This window comes from Aythya fuligula, chromosome 12, assembly GCF_009819795.1.
Source record: "Aythya fuligula isolate bAytFul2 chromosome 12, bAytFul2.pri, whole genome shotgun sequence".
In the NCBI taxonomy this organism is placed as follows: Eukaryota; Metazoa; Chordata; class Aves; order Anseriformes; family Anatidae; genus Aythya; species Aythya fuligula.
This window is the reverse complement of record NC_045570.1, coordinates 213,945-228,565: the sequence shown is the minus strand read 5'-3', so window position 1 is coordinate 228,565 and position 14,621 is coordinate 213,945. Positions and strand designations below refer to the sequence as shown.

Sequence of the window (14,621 nt, the reverse complement as noted above, 5' to 3'; positions counted from 1 at the left end):
CACTTAAACAATGTTGAGCTCTCCATGTCACAGAATACCCTATAATCAGGGCACTTTCCTGGGAAGGTAAACGTTTATAATTTTTCTCAGAAGCTCAGAAATGTGTTTAAATGCAGTGGAGTTGGAGCAAAGCACTACTGACTCCTCTGTTTATTGCATTCTGTTGCAAATCTCAACCTTTTAGTCCTGTGGGAATGAATTAAAATAACAGGGTAGGGAGGAAGAGAAAGGAAAACAACTGGAACTTTATGAGATATATTAGTCTCCATGCCATTTGTCCTGCCTCTTACACCTGACACTGTTAACCATCCACCTTTTGTAAGTGTCCTGTTGCTTGTGGTGAATGTAAGGCTCAGAGCAGCAGGGCATACTGCATGTCAGCTTCTTAGCTCCCTATTCCCAGCCAGAGGGTTGATTGTAGAGTAAAGCCAATGGGGAACACAACTTGAGTAAATACTGAACATAAAGTTAGTAATTTCCTTCTCAGAATTGTGGTCTGTCTGTTACAAAAAGCATTCATATCTGAGAATAGTGCTGGCCTGTAGCCCCAGCAAGCTTGCAGCCGTCTGTCTGGAAAACTCAGAGATATTAACAGTGCGTACCTAAAGCTTGAGTCCACATGTCAGTCAGAAGCAACTGCTGCCTCCCTCAGCTTCTCTTCAGACAGAGAAGCATGCACGTTGTAGTCCGTGGAAGTGTCTGATCAAAGCTGAGAGGGAAGTAATTCAGCAAAATCCAAGCTTCAGTCAACCTTAAATAGATGCAAGGAAGAGACACCATATACAGAAGGCGTATTTATTACTCATACGGTGCTTTAGATACATATGACACTTCACAGGGAAATGAGATGACAGTCCTTGCCCCAAGGAGCTTACAAGCTAAATTAAATGAAAATGACCAAAATGACAGTCTGTCCATAGTTGTGGCAAGAACACAAGGAATGCACATACAATTAATGCTGTCTGGGGAAATGCTAGATTTTTTTTTGTGCTTTGCAACTGCTAAAGTAATGAACTATAGACTCTGACATACCCGAGTTGTGAACATGACACGATACTTGAACCTGTGTTTCCTCCCAGGTAAGCATATAAGTAAAATCATAAAATCACAGCCCATGTACTGTCTGTGAATCAGAACTATTAGACATGGGTAAAAATGGCACATAGCTGTTCCTGATGAAAATGCCACATCATCTGAAATTTGTAGCCATTAGTTGATGGAGTGTTCAAGGTTATTCGAAGTGTGTCACAAATGCATGCACAAAGAAGATACTGCATGGACATTTCTCACTTGGACAACATGCAAATTAATCCAACCTATAAAATGAAAATAAAAGCCAGACCTCCCAAACAAGCTACTTGTGTAACTGTAAGCAAAGCTATTTTAGTGGTTTCATTTTACAACACCTCATATGAATGGTGCCTTCTTTCTTCCAAATATTTTCTATTAAAAACAAACAAACAAACAATAATAGCTGAACATTAAACAGTCTGAAAAGAGGATTGGTAATTTAGAAGGTATTTCACCCCTAGCAACTGCTGTTATTTCCTCCCTCTCTTTGTTCCCCAAACAATCATGATTTTCTACTAGCATGTATCTGAGAGCTGCATTATTTTGTGCTATCATACTGCTATGATACATTAGCAGCCAGAATAGTTCCTGCATAATTTTTGAAAACTACCATCTTTTAATTATTAACCTTTTGGCAGGATTTTGTTTATCTAGAAATAAACTTTTTTTTTCTGCATTAAGGTAATATCAAGCTCTTTGAGAGATGTTGTGTACATGAGCTAACATAAGGAACTCTCAAAAATGTTTATTTCTCAGGTATTTTATGTGAATCACTTAAGTAGTCCGAGTTGTGTCTGAATTCTTCCCCCTTACTTAATATCCCCAAAAGTAAATGTCCAGAATGACCAAAGACAAGCTCCTGCTACTAAATACATCAATTAAGTAGGAATTTCAAAAAAAATTAAAAAATAAAAAATAAAAAGAAGGGTGAGAGCAGTAGTACACAATTATTGAAAGTAAGCAGCAAGAGCATGAAGTCCTTCACACTTGCTTCCAAAACTCTGAAAATAGCATACCTGGTAATCTACAGGTCTTCTGCATCTGTATGCAAGTACAGTTCACTTAGTTTCTCAAACTTTGTTCCCCAGTCTTTAATGTCATCATACACTATACCCTCATCCAGGTCAGAGGAGCTCAGGGCACTGGACTGCTAGCAACTGAGCCTTCTCCTTCGGTGTAAAACACTTGCAGTGAGTCACAGGGTACAGCTTGGTGGTGGTGGTCAGCATTTCTAACAACATCTGACAAGTACTGACCAAAGTCTGCACTAGAAAAAGAGAGTTTTGTAGGCACCGATGTTTTTTGGTCTGCTCCTGCATGCTTGGGGACGCACCACTAAAGAAGCTGTTCAGATTTGTTGCCTTTTCTTTCTTCTTGCAGAGGAAATAGGCTGGGCTGGTTTGAATAGACACCTGCAGTTCTGCCATGTTGTATGCATCCTGGAGTGAGAAACCATTCACGTTAAATTTATTATGTTCTCTATAGGTCCCCAAATTCCATGTTCTATTGGACATCAACAAGAAACAAACAATCCTGAGGCAGTCTGTTTAGTCTGAACACTACACAAGGATTGACTTGTTCAACCTACTCTGCCACCTACAATGAGCTATAAGAAAGCAAAAAACCACCATGCACCCTGCATTGCTACAGTCAGGTTAAAAATCAAGTCTAATTTCCTATTAGAAGCCAAATAAGAATGACAAAAGTCCCAATTTTTGCTCTGAAATTCAGATCTGAGTGTTTTTCATCACTAAACCCTGACACTGTGTATAGTACCAAAGGTAAGAAAATACAGTTCAAAAGTAGCTATTTAAAGTTCAAACATCTACTATAATTTCTCTTCAAGATCTATCAATTTGGAGTAATTGCCAATTATCAAGTGGCATGATTGTAAAAACCAAATAAGAAGGATATTAATGTTATTATGATATTAATGTTTATTTTTATTAATGATATTAATGTTTATTTCAGGTGCAGTAATTCAGCCTTCTTTCTTGTCCCAGTATATCTACTCTCAGCTAACATTCCAAAGACAAAAAGTCTCTGTTCCACATAAATGTACCTTTGGGATCCTTTTGTTAAGATAACATTATAATATACCTAAATTACTGTAATTCTGGGTGTTGGTTGTTTTTTTAATTTAGACAAACAGTTAGGTATTAAAAATACTAGAGTACTGGAGCTGCAATCCAAGCAATTACAAAATCTGAATAATCTGAATATAGAACCTATAGACAGAGGCTTCACTCAAAACATTTCTTCAAGATGGAGTAATAGCCTCAGATTAAGATTATCAAGTCATTAATTTAGTTGATTCAACTGCTTAATATCAGAAGTGTATTTTAAGATCTCTCCAGAAGTAATTATACTTGTTGTTATAAGTTGCCCCCTTAATTAATTTTCAGAGAGCATTGCATTAATAATAGAAAGGAATTTACTGAGTAAGCAACAGCAAGCAAAACAGCGCTGGGCGGCCGGGGAGTCTCGGCTCCACCAACGGCGCGCACCTCACCCCCACCAGGGTCCCTTTTTATATCTTGGTAATTCTGGGATTACGCAGCACATCCTGGTATATTCTGCGACTGCACGCACTGTTGCTAGGGGGTCGTCTCTGTCCCTCTGGTGGTCGTGAAGATGAAGGCCGTAGTCTTCCTCCGCGTTGTGGTTCAGCTTCTTTTTTTTTATTTGGTCATGTTGGCCCAGCGTGAGACAGGAATGCAGGATGTTGATACACTAGTTTAGCAACTTATCAGGAGATGGTTACATGAGCTTTGCAGCAGTGTCTTTGAACAAAAGAGGCAACTGAGATGCAGAAGGAGAGAAGGGGAGGGGGTTCTCTTTTTTGTTACATTAAGCAAAAGAATTTTCATAGTGTCTAGCCAAGTATTATACATCTTACTTCAGCAGGGAGCTTTTGCAACTCCTGCTCCTCAAACAGAACTCCTTGTTTTATAATACAAAAGACAATGAACAAACATTTATTGTATATTACACTTGTCATAGAGTAACTGTGTATTTCCTTAAGCTATAGACCTTCTGGGTGCAAAATTGCAAAATGCTGCAGAGAAAGTTCATCTTACTAAAGAAAACAGAATTTATGTATATAGCTGTATGTATCACATGGAAAAATGCACCTGTATTTAATATTCTCACAGTAATTTATCAAGAAATTAAGGACACTCTACAAGAATGTTTTCTCACATGGCCTTGTAAAACACTCTTAATATGTTATTACTAAAAATTCTTGAAGATATGTTGCATTTTGGGACACTTTTTTTTTCTTTAGCACTGGCTTTTTTGATCTGTCACATTAATGCCCTGACAATTATTTCCTCTGCAGTGTCATGGCACCTTTTGAACCCATGAAATTAACTAGTTCAAAGAAGGCAATGCATATTTTTAACATGGCAAACATCTGTGGGTCAGCAAATAATCTATTTAAATTATTCATCTGTAATACCTGCAACTTCCTCTCAAAGTTATGGATTAAAACGCTGTGTAGAAATCCCTAAAACAGTTTCTTCCACAGCTACCCCCATATACATTAAGGCTTAAATGGAGTACCTGAATTTCTTAACAAGTCAAGTCTGAGTAACTCTGAGGCCTTTGAGAAAACTAATATACAGAATAGCGGACAAAATACTCTAACGAACAGTCTCTAAGAATAGACAGCCTACGTCTGTGGAGGAATGGTTAAGTAAAATAGGACATGTGGATGTTGGGCAGTTAGGAGGCAATGGGCTAGTAAAGTACCGTACTCAACTCACATGAGTCTGGGCACGTACGCAGCTGGCTGAGAGCCAATCAGGCTCAAGGACACGATGCCCTTGGGTGACTAGGAAAGTCCCTAAGGCGGGACGGTGGCTAAAAGAAGGAGGAACTACCTGAAAAGAGCGGGAAATGTTAGCCAATGCTGAGCTTAGTTTTTGCAATATGTATGAGTTGATTATGTTCGAACTAGATAAAAGGCGACTGAACTATCCATTAAAGTTGAAGTTTATTGTTCACTCATATTGAGTGTCTGTGTCTTCCTTCCGTCGACAACATACGTCTAAGGAGAACAGTTCATGTTAGGCTCTTTCAAACCCTCAGTGCTACAGCAGCAATTACGGGAGTACCACAGCATCTCCCAAGTCATGAAACCAAGGACATCAGCTGTTGGTTCTTTGCTTCTAAACTCACACTATAGTAATTTTAAATATGCATATAAGATCACTTGCTTTGAGAGCAATCAAAAATTGATAGGCATTTATCTCTGCTTAAAAAACATAAACTCTTGTGTACAAACCATTGCAAATAATTATCAATTGCAGTAATGAATCAGCAAAACAAAGACTAAGGTCCTCATTTTAAAGGAACAGCATAATACATATATTCATTAGCATGGTGAGCCCGCAGTCCCCTTGTAATAGTAACATAACACAATGATCCTTACTTGGTCTTGTTCCCCACCCCCTTCTTCACTGTAGTTGAGGATACTTTCTCTGATGTCCTCCAAATCATCGTGATGGGCCGATACATGGTATATGCCTCCATTCACACTCTGAAGTGACTCTTCCAGCGAGCCCACAAGAATATAGCACTGAACAGAACTGTGTAAACACACAGGAGTAAAACAACATAATTCAGAAATAAATATGACATTTACATAGAGAAATACTGCAGTGTGGCTAAGACAGCAGCCACTCTTAATGAGGACTGCAGCAATGGCGTGCCATCAGAACCAGTAAGGCTGTAGTTTTGTGTTTCTCAACACGTTTGATTTTTTGCAGTCTTTGCATACTTGTAGTTACAAGTGAATACCAAAGATACAAGAAAATGCCTTTAGAGAGTATCTTAAAATACCCTTTAAAGTACAGCTTTGGAGTTAGAAGCTTAGCTGACTGAAGAACTGAATGCCGCAAGTGGTGTTCAGAGACCCATTTACTGTAGTTATTAAACTTTTTAAGAGAAACTAGGTACAAAGGGATAACACATAAATAACAATGAGTTGAGAGTCACAGATACAATTAGACAGAAATGAAGCATAGGAAGACATGAGACTAAAGAGGAAATTACTATACATACTACTAGAAAAAAATCAGGCACGTTGTACCTTTAGCATCCATGAATATAAACACTTTTCTCAAATGCTTAGGTGCATTTTATACACAGAGTTATAAAACGTCAACATAAGATACTGAAAACTATGTAAATAGAAGCTTATGTACCAGTGTGCTACAAACTCTATAAAATAGATGATCATTCATAGTAAGACCTTAAACTATTGGGTACCATTAACTAACACTGCAGTGAATTAAATGGACGGGAAGATCCTACAGAGCACCCACTGCAGAGTGCAGTTCTATAGGAGCACCTGGATGAGCTGAACTGAAATCAGTGTACACTGAGGGCTATGCCCTGCACTGTGCTGTGCAGCTACGCTTTTCAAGCTGAATCAATGCACTTGAGATAAATATTTATTTTTTCTTCTTCCCCCACCCCCGAATTACCAGAACCACAACACACGAATTTTTACACATGGTAATTTTTTGGCGGTCATTTAGCTTAGCTGATTTTTAGATATTTGATATCTTTTAATGTTCTACATCTCTCCTATTCAATTATTGTGACTGCTAATAATAAGCCAATTCTTAAAATGAATATAGACCATGTTCTAAGACATAATGGATTCCAAACCTGAAGGATTCCTCCTGAGGATAGTACCTCTTTCATACAGATATCAACACTGTAAGTTCCTGCCTGATTCTCTGCTCAACTAGAAATGAATTTATGATCTCGAGCTGTCACTACACGTGGTTGTTATCAAAAGCATGTGATATCAAACCAAGGTGAAGCCACCCCAGTATCACCTTAATTGCAAAGTGGTTCCATGTTTGATTTTCAAAGATGTAGTCTAATGTCAGAGAAGCAGTTTTTTTCATCTACTGGAAGCTAACAAATTTATACGTAAAACTGCATTAACTTATCATTTTATAAGTGCATTACCAGTTTTTTGGAAGCTATATATGAGAAAGGGCACTTGAAATCTTGAGAACAGTGATTTTATTAACAATTCTCCTGACAAAAGTTGCAGTTGTGTGATAACATCATAGTTAACCACATCTATTAAAACTTTCATAACAATGCACACCACTTGGTTAAAACCAACTCTTTCTAACATAATTTAGACCTGAAAGATTAGAAGGTTTACTATATAAAGTTCTTGTTGGTTTCTCAGCCAGACTCAGTCAAGCACAGGTAACAACACAAAACTCACATCAAAACTGCTATGACACAGGGAAAAAAAAAGTCCTTTAACATAATGATCTCCTATCAACATTAAGTAACTCTGATTCCAAAAGATGCAAGAACAGTTAGCTTCCCACGTTACTTGCTATTCATATTTGCACAGCAAATATTGTACCCAGCAGACTTGGGGAAAGAGATAGTATGTCATGTAGCTACAGATCAATTCAAAATAGTCTGCAAAAAACTTTCATACTGTTACTATAACTTCTGACCTCAACTTAATAAAAACTGTAAAAGCTACAAGAAAAAAACGTGTCCTGACTTCATGAAATTTGAATAAACAAGAACTAGCAGATGTGATCCTTCCTGAATAGTGAGATCTTTCTTTTTCACTTCTTTCTGAAACCAAATACCTGAAAACAGTTCAAGAAGCCAAAAGCGGCTGTCAGTTGTGATACAACTGGTTAAGGTGCAAGAAACTATTCTTGTCTGACTAAGTACATTTCTATCACGCAAGGTGTTTCTCCTGGACTGAAAAAATCTGTTTCATGATCAGTAGTATTTCAAACTGCTAATTTTGTAGCAATTTTTCCTCATTCTGTTCAAATGAATTTGCTTCCCGCTATGCATCTGAAGAGTTCCTTAGCAAAGAACTGAAAATCTGCATAAAATAAACTGCAAACACTTTCCACAGCTATCAAATGTTGATTCACTTAGGAATATATGCACATGGGGATGAGAAATAAGTTTGCTGATGGAGCTGAAAGCATGGCAAAGAGTCAAAGGCAGAGTCAAGTCTCCATTAGGAAACATTTTTTTCGGCAGGAGAATGAGATGATGACTATTCAGGACAAGATGGATAAATGAGTTCACCAAAGGTAGTACAATATGTAGTTGCCATAACTACCTAACAGTGCCAAAAAACAAATGCAGATAGCAAGCATGAACTAAAGGTCAGGCTTGTGTCCTTGTGAAAGATCGCCAATGTGATTTCACAGTTACGTCCAGTATAGCCATCAGGGCAGTGACGTTGGAACGTGGTTGGTGACTGTGAGATGCACGTACCATAGTTACAGGGCCTTTTAGCACATGCAGTGTAGACACACCGTCTACCAGAGACATTATCCATGATCATGTGTCCTGGAGGGTAACTGAAAAGATGAAGGCAAAATGAAACAATTAAACTTTGAGAAAAGTAGACATGAAAGAATATTAATTTATCATTTAAGTCTTATGAATTATCATTTAAGTCTTTAAAACAGTCTTCGATGACTCTATGTAGTTTCCAAAGTAGCTGCTATAAGTTACTTGTCTTAGAATAATTATAGGACTGTAGTTTTTTCTAAAGCAGTCATACAACAATGTGCTTCACAACTTTAAACCCTTACAGCTGGGGCTTTCAGAAGTCAGGTAGTTCTGCTGGCTTCTGCAAGATTATCCATATGAAAAAATAGTTGTATTAGGGCCATGGTCTGCAGTTCTGTTTCAGCATGACAAGCTAAGCTATGTTCTTTGTGTTTCCACTACAGTGAATTTCCAGGGAGAAAAAAAAAAAAAATCTTCCTTTGTGTGGCTTTGTGTGGCCAGTGCCAGTCAGTAACGCTTTAGGTGTACATTTTCACTGCACAGCTATCTTGAATTATAACTGAAGTGGTTGTCCTAAACTCAGCCCCAGGCACACAGAACTCTTAGCTTAATATGGTTCTTCTAATTCAACTCAAGAGGCCTGTAAGGGAACAAAGGTCATAGCTTAAGATGGCATAAGAAGTTAGATATTAACATAAGAAAGCACATTTACATTGCACAGCACAACCTTCAATTGAGACAGGCAGAAGAAATCATTGCAGAATCAGTGGAGACACTGCTTTGCATCATCTAAGGTCACTACCTAAAAGGAGAGTGTTCTCTAAGGAACCTGATACAATGCAGACATCTAGCTCAGTGTTCTACTGCAGTTTGACTGATTTGGTAAGATTGTCAGTGACAGCCTTCAAGTTGCACACTTCTCCAGCATCCACCCTTTCCCATCTGAATCTGGAGATATTCATTTCCACCACTTACTGGCATTCATGCATCATCCACAAATCAATACAAATAAATTCCTGGTTACAAGGGTTATTCCTGCAAGCCTCTGAAGAACAGCCTTCTTTGATGCTTTGGGCACTTAATACTGACACCAGCTCCTTTGTGTGAGTATCCAGTGGGATCCTGTAGTTATTGAATCTGACATCTTTCATACATCCAGAGGCAAGACACAAACAGATTATTTTACAAACCCTTGTAAGCTGTAAGCCTTGACATAATTTACATTTAACAAAGGACCCAGGCTACCAAAGTTTAAATCTAGGACTGAATTTACCTAAGCTTCCATAGTATTGTCCTCCATTTATTGATCAAGATTCAAAATGTCTTCTACAAAAACCAAGTGCTGCTGCAAACCTCTATCTTCTTGTGTTCAAGACAGCAGAATATGTACCACCCCTTCACTGTGTTTTCAAAAGAGAAGTCCAATCACTGTGGAAATTTGCTACGTTCTTCAATGCATACCAGTATAAATTCGGCTTGGTTGATTTGTAACTGTAGTTTTCAGCTTAACTTTAAAGAAGAGCAAAAAATAACAGGCTGAGACAGCTTTGCATCACTGATAGAAATCTTGTACAGAAGATGTGTGGCGTTCATTTTTTATGTATGAAATGCCTCAGCATGAAAGTATATACCTTGATGAATTAAGTACATTTTACAAATTCAAGACCCTTAAAGTTTCATATGCTTAACAGCAGCATTAATTGTACTAATTAAAATGATCTTTGTGTAACCTCTTAACTTCTTTAATCTATTTACTTCAAAACAAATACTACTAGTCCCACAAATAAAACTTCAAAACACAGTCCCTAGTTCTCATCATAAATTACAATTATGGGAATACTTCTAGTAAAACAATAGAAAACTTTTTTTTTTTTTTCTAAAAAACTTGTGATATGCTTACATTGTAAGTTGTAACAATAAACCTTCATTTTCACAGGTTGATATCCTGAACAGTGAGATCATGAATTCCTTACCTTGAAAACTCTTGTTTAGATTGAATGTGTAGGTGTCAATCACAATCTCTTTGTATATTCCTGCTGCTTTCAGAATTTCTCTCTTCCCACCTCCTTCATAAAGGCAAAGAGTAAATTCATTTTCATTTCTGTCCAGAGTGATATGATGCCATTTGCCATTATCAATGTTGTAGGAAGGAAGCCTCACAGAATAGTCTCCATCACCCAGTTTATATGAGACCACTAAGAATCCCTGAACAACCTTGTGGATAATTAACAAGGTAGTAAGAAAGAAAAGAGAAGTTACCACCTAACAGTTTATGTTGATCTGTAAATGTCACATTACTTGAAATAAAATTTGTACGTAGCCATCGATCTAAAATAAAGCATTTATTTAAATTTAGGGTACATTTACACTGCACATACTGATACGACTGCAGTATAATATAAAGGTACTTCAGGTACTACTGAACTAGATAATCTAAATACTGGTAGCTGTGTACTCAGAGCAGTATGTAATTCATTCAGAGCAATTCTACCCTGCTTCTCTCTTTGACAAATTTACAGTGTTCAGATGGTTGAGAATCTGGTGCATCACTTCTACACTGACAGCCCAAGCCAACTTAGCTCAAGAGGTAACACATTCAGTGGTATATATAAAACAAACAGGATGTAATTTTCAACAACCAACAATATTAGAACTGCAACAGGCAACTTTATTGGCAGAGTCTGAACTATACAAAACCAGCCAATTCTGGCCATGGCTGAACAGGACACCAGGGCAGACAGACTACTCATAGTGTTTTGCATAGCAAATGCTACTTCAGCATCACAGGCAATAAATTCATTTTAAATCCAGCAGGATTTCATGATTGTAGAGTCAATGTCTTAAGTGAAGGATCATAATGTCTTAAGTGAAGGATCCATAAGCATCTTTAAAAAGAACTCCAAGGGTTTTTGTGCTTGGCTTAAGGTTTTTGGTTCTATTTCCAACTCTTAGACTAGTTTCTCTGGGCTAGGTATAGGCTGAGATTGATTTAACTTTATGCTGTTACTGTCTGGGATGACTTGCTCACCTGCAGGGTTATATGTTCATCCTTATTTCGAGACAACATGCTTGTGATGACACTGTCAGGCTGCCGTGTCCTAATCACAGCTTCAAACTGTGTCCTGCAGGCAGGCACGCTGATGGGAAGTTGATAGCGAATGGTACTTCCTGGCCCAAACATATATTCTTTGGCAACTAAAAAGATAGGGGATAAAGACCTTTAAACCATTCTATAGGGAGAAGGAAATGTTATTATTTCCATTATTTTCATAACAATTAGAGTTGAAAGGAAAATAAATGATTATAGTGCAAAGCATGGAATCCATGAGACATAACTTGTACATGTCCTTTTTATCTATTTCCACAACTTCCCCACTCACTCTCCTACTTCTTCTTCCTCTGTAAAGAGGCAATTTCCTTCCTAATTTGATCCTGCTAATGATTCTCCTTACAATGTTCACAGGATGACAGCAGGAAAGCAGAAGCTCTGACCAAGACAAAAGAAGAGACCGCAGACAAAATACCTCAACCTATTTTCACAATCTGGTGTTTTTTAAGTCATCTTTTGCTGTGAACGTGGCTCCATATGGGCTAAAGACATTAAAGAAGGATGCTATACTGAAAACATAGATCCCTTAAGGCAGTAGAGTCTATTTCAGACATCATCAGAGCAGTAACTTACGATTCCAGTTGCGTACTACTTCTGCACAGTGTGTGGCACTAACACACTAGCATTTAAGTTCTAGGTTATTCTGAAAGTGTAAATAGATACGAATTCAAAAAATCGTAAACAGAACAAAGCATTTTTTTCACTGTTTCTTTGACATGCAATTTCCATTACACGGTAAATGCACAAACACCTTCAGAACTAAAGAAGTGATCTAATACCGAGAAAGTCATTATCTCACAGAATCACACAGAATCAAAGAATTGTCTAGGTTGGAAGAGGCTTCCAAGATCATCTAGTCCAACCTCTGACCTAACGCTAACCAGTCCTCCACTAAACCATATCACTAAGCTCTATATCTAAACATCTTTTAAAGACCTCCAGGGATGGTAACTGAATGACTTCCCTGGGCTGCCCATTCCAATGCCTCACAACCCTCTCAGTAAAGAAGTTTTTCCTAATATCCAACCTAACCTCCCTTGGTGCAACTTTAGCCCATTCCCCCTCATCCTGTCGCCAGGAATGTGGGAGAATAGTCCAACCCCCACCTCACTACAGCCTCCTTTATGTACCTATAGAGTGCAATAAGGTTGCCCCTGAGCCTCCTCTTCTCCAGGCTGAACAAGCCCAGCTCCCTCAGCCGCTCCTCGTAGGACTTGTTCTCCAGGCCCCTCACCAGCTTCGTTGCCCTTCTCTGGACCCGCTCAAGCACCTCCATGTCCTTCTTGTAGCGAGGGGCCCAAAACTGAACACAGTACTCAAGGTGCGGCCTCACCAGAGCCAAGTACAGGGGGACAATCACCTCCCTAGCCCTGCTGGCCAGACCGCTTCTTATACAAGCCAGGATGCTGTTGGCCTTCTTGGCCACCTGAGCACACTGCTGGCTCATATTCAGCCGACTATTAACCATCACTCCCAGGTCCTTCTCTGCCTGGCAGCTTTCTAACCACTCATCTCCCAGCCTGTAGCACTGCTTGGGGTTGTGCCCCAGGTGCAGGACCTGTCACTTGGCCTTGTTGAATTTCATACAGTTGACCTCAGCCCATCAGTGCAGCCTATCCAGATCCTCCTGCAGAGCTTTCCTACCCTCGAGCAGATCAACGCACACACCTAACTTGGTGTCATCTGCAAACTTCCTGAGGGTGCACTCAATCCCCTCATCCAGATCACTGATAAAGATATTAAAGAGGACTGGCCCCAGCACCGAGCCCTGGGGGACGCCACTAGTGACCGGCCTCCAGCTGGATTTGACTCCATCTACCACAACTCTTTGGGCCCAGCCATCCAGCCAGTTTCTAACCCAATGAAGTGTACGCCAGTCCAAGCCACGAGGAGCCAGTTTCTTGAGGAGAATAATGTGGGGAACAGTGTCAAAAGCCGTACTGAATTTAAGGTAGACCACATCCACAGCCTTTCCCTCATCCACCAAGAGTGTCACTTTATCATACAAGGAGATCAGGTTCGTAAAGCAGGATCTGCCTTTCATAAACCCATGCTGACTGGGCCTGATCACCTGGTTGCCCTGCAAGCACCACGTGATGACACTCAAGATAATCTGCTCCATGAGCTTCCCTGGCACTGAGGTCAAACTGACAGGCCTATAGTTCCCCGGGTCTACACTCCGGCCCTTCTTGTAGATGGGCGTCACGTTTGCTAGCTGCCAGTTGACTGGGACCTCCCCTGATAGCCAGGACTGCCAATAAATGATGGTAAGCGGCTTGGCCAGCTCCTCCGCCAGTTCTCTCGGTACCCTCAGGTGGGTCCCATCCGGCCCCATTGACTTGCACACATCCAAGTACTGTAGCAGGTCACCAACCATTTCCTCATGGATAGTGAGGGCCACATCCTGCTCCCCATCCCCTTCCACCAGCTCAGGGAACTGGGTATCCAGAGAACAACTGCTCTTGCCACTAAAGAAGGCAAAGAAGGCATTAAGCACCTCAGCCTTTTCCTCATCTCTTGTAACTAAGTTTCCCTTCGCATCCAGTAAAGGATGGAGATTGTCCTTAGTCCTCCTTTTTGTGTTGATGTATTTATAAAAAATTTGTATTTATAAAAACATTTTTTGTTATTTTTAACAGCAGTAGCCAGTCTGAGCTCCAGATGAGCTTTGGCCTTTCTAATTTTGTCCCCGCACAGCCTTGCAACATCCTTATAGCCCTCTTGAGTGGCCCGCCCTCTTTTCTAAAGATTATAAACCCTCTTTTTTCTCCGAAGCTCAAGTCACAACTCTCTATTCAGCCAGGCTGGTCTTCTTTCCCTGATGGCTCGTCTTTGGGAGCTTGGGGACAGACCGCTCCTGAACCATTAAGATTTCCTTCTTGAAGAGTGCCCAGCCTTTCTGGACTCTTCTGCCCTTCAGAACAGCCTCCCAAGGGACTCTGCCAACCAGTATCCTGAACAGTTCAAAGTTAGCCCTCTAGAGGTCCAATACAGCAGTCTTACCGGTCCCTTTCCTGGCTTCTCCAGGAATGGAGAACTCTACCATTTCATAGTCACTCTGCCCAAGGCAGTTTCCAATCACCACATCTCCCACCAGTCCTTCTCTGTGAAGAGAAGGTCTAGT

The 14,621-nt window shown here is 39.7% G+C and overlaps 1 pseudogene; it reads right to left on the bottom strand.

Moving 5' to 3' along the window:
• Positions 1–869: 869 nt before the first annotated feature.
• LOC116494046 overlaps positions 870–14,621 on the bottom strand; it is a 65,381-nt pseudogene continuing 51,629 nt past the window's right edge.